Here is a 2,618-nt window from a genome sequence, read left to right as displayed (position 1 = left end):
CCTGTGCATGCATATCACCAAGGACTTCAACTGTAACTAATTGCATGATTTTTAAACCCGTATTTTCAGTTACTTAGCTAAATTCTACACCAGTTTATTAAGTTAGTATCATTTTCAAGCTCTGTTTTAAATGCTATGTGTGTGTGTGTGTGTGTGTGTGTGTATCTGTGTGTGTGTGTGTGTGTTGTGAACTTCACAAAATGGGCAACTGCCACTCTGCATAGCAAATCCGAAGACTTTTTTTTCACAAATAAGACTTTTTGTCACTGTTAAAAATCTGAATTTTAAACAGATTCTTGGACTGGTGGTTCATATCCATCAGTTTGTTCAACTTTGGCTCCTGTCTCATCACCAGTCACTTGAACTTGGGTTTCTTCAGTATGTTTTATTTTTCTAATGAAGACATAATGCAGAGGATAAATAAACTGGCAAATCTTTTCTATGTTGTTTCCAATGCTGTGTGGAATCAACATATTAACCACTTCTTTCAAGTCATTTGTATGCACCTCTCGGGTCATGGTCTCCATCACTTTCTTCCGGATCTGGCAGACCTGTTGGTGCTGTGCATAGGAGGTCTTGCATACCTGGTTGTTTCGGTTTTCAATAAGACCAACATAGAACAAGTGAAGCAAGTAACCATTGGTTGTTTGACATCAACATGAGCTTCAATCATGGTCTGCCAGTTTTTGACCATGGAACACATTTTGTCCCAGGTAAGATCCATGCCATGGAAGTTAGTCAGGCAGTTTTTGCCCTGAACATCCTTAATAATGAGCTTGAATTTTCCAAAAGCAACTTCGTCATTCTGTAGATCAGCAAGGCTCACTTCAAACACATGACCCTTGAGGCCATTTGGCTCCCAAAGCTACACCATGGAGATTGGCAAGAACTAGCACCTGGTAAAAGGTGACAAGAGGGGAGCCAAGAAGAAAGCCATTGACCAATTTTCTAAGAAGGATTGGTATGATGTGAAAGCTCTGGTTATGTTCAACATTAGAAATATTGGAAAAACACTAGTGACTAGGACGCAAGGAAGCAAATCCAAAGACTTTTGATTATCAGAGAACTAATTAAAGTTCAGGTTCCAGAGAGATACTAGAAAATATCTCTGCAAAGAGAGAAGAATAAAAAGGGGGAACCAGATCTCCTATTCTTCTCTAGCATGTTATTTACATTCTAGCATGTTTTGATGCCAGTTTGTGCGGCCGTGGCTCTACCTGCTCACATCTCTCTGCTGCCTGATGTCCAGCTCACTTCAATGCTCCCCTCTTGGTTGGCAATCCCGAGTGATGGCATCACCTGCTTGGAATGGAAAGCTATTTTAGTGACAGCCTTATTTCTGAAGACTTGTGATTTTGATCCAAGCAAAGACACTGTGGTAGGCATGGGGGCCAGGGCCTATAGTCTGCATGGACACACAACATCCAAGCATCAGCCTCCAAATGCTTGTCTTTGAATCCTGGTTTGTAACAGCAAAAGACAAAAGACAAAAAGGACGAATAATGTCCAAATCCACAATAAGATGGAGTCCCTTTCTGCCAACACATTTTGACACTTTAAGCATCTTTTTGTATAATAGCAGTAACTAAATAAATAATCAAGCAAGCAAGCAAACAAACAAATAAATAGGACATTTGAGGTAAAATCCAGCATGACTGGGCTAGGTGTTGATCACATGTTACCATTTGTAGCTAATCCTACAGCTTCCTGCCTGTGAACTCAAAAACTGCCTCCTAAACACTTCCAGTTGGGTGTCCCACAAGCACCTCACACTAATGACTTGATCACTGAATAATGCAGCACTGTGTTAAGATTCCTGTCTCCTCTGTCTCCTTTAATATTCAATACCATATCCAATAAACCACTTACTTTACATGATTTATTCTTTTGGAGACAGAGTCTCCCTATGTAGTCCAGCCAAGCCTTGAATTCACAGTCCTATTGCAACCTACCAAGTGCCAGGATTACAGGCATGTGTGTGCCACTATACCTGGCTCATAATATGTGTTGAGTGGTTCGTTAATATTTCCTACTGTAGTCCTCTTAATTTCCACTTTCTTTGACTTAATATGACTTTTCTTGTATTATTTTGATGTTTTTAATTTGGCCTGCCTACCTTAAGGATGACCTTTGTTGCAATGAGATTTGTCTGATAGTAGGCTATGAGATATATTGGATAACACTAGACAATGTGTATTTTCTTCATTTAATTTGTAAGTTATCAAATATTTTGTTAATAATTTCTCCAATTACATACATACACACACATGCACAGACACAACACACAAATATACATATAATATGGAATGCTTGAAATATATTGGCCTCTCTAATTTTAAATTTGGTCTATTAATATCAAATTAAATAAGCACTTTATTTCAGATCCAGAACAAATGCATGCATGGTTGAAAACATAATTTTAAATGAAGCATGATTACAATTGAATGCTACATGTTACCCAGGCATATGATCATAAATCTCATTTTGATACAAATTGTTATTTAAAATGGTATGCATGTGGCTGCTCCTGTTTATGTTATCAGTTTGCAATCCTGTAAGGATGTCATTAGTAACACCTATTTTTCCAAACATTTTATCTGATTAACTTTAAAGTCTTA

The 2,618-nt window shown here is 37.9% G+C and overlaps 2 pseudogenes; one reads left to right on the top strand and one right to left on the bottom strand.

Annotated features, from left to right (window-relative positions):
* Window positions 1-284: 284 nt before the first annotated feature.
* Window positions 285-862, bottom strand: LOC103729884 (annotated as a pseudogene).
* Window positions 863-872: 10 nt separating this feature from the next.
* On the top strand, window positions 873-1,055 carry LOC103729883 (annotated as a pseudogene).
* The last annotated feature ends 1,563 nt before the right edge of the window (window positions 1,056-2,618 follow it).

This window comes from Nannospalax galili, unplaced genomic scaffold, assembly GCF_000622305.1.
Source record: "Nannospalax galili isolate Female #2095 unplaced genomic scaffold, S.galili_v1.0 scaffold892, whole genome shotgun sequence".
NCBI lineage: Eukaryota > Metazoa > Chordata > Mammalia > Rodentia > Spalacidae > Nannospalax > Nannospalax galili.
The sequence above is the reverse complement of the archived record's forward strand: the minus strand, read 5'-3'. Positions and strand labels throughout refer to the sequence as shown.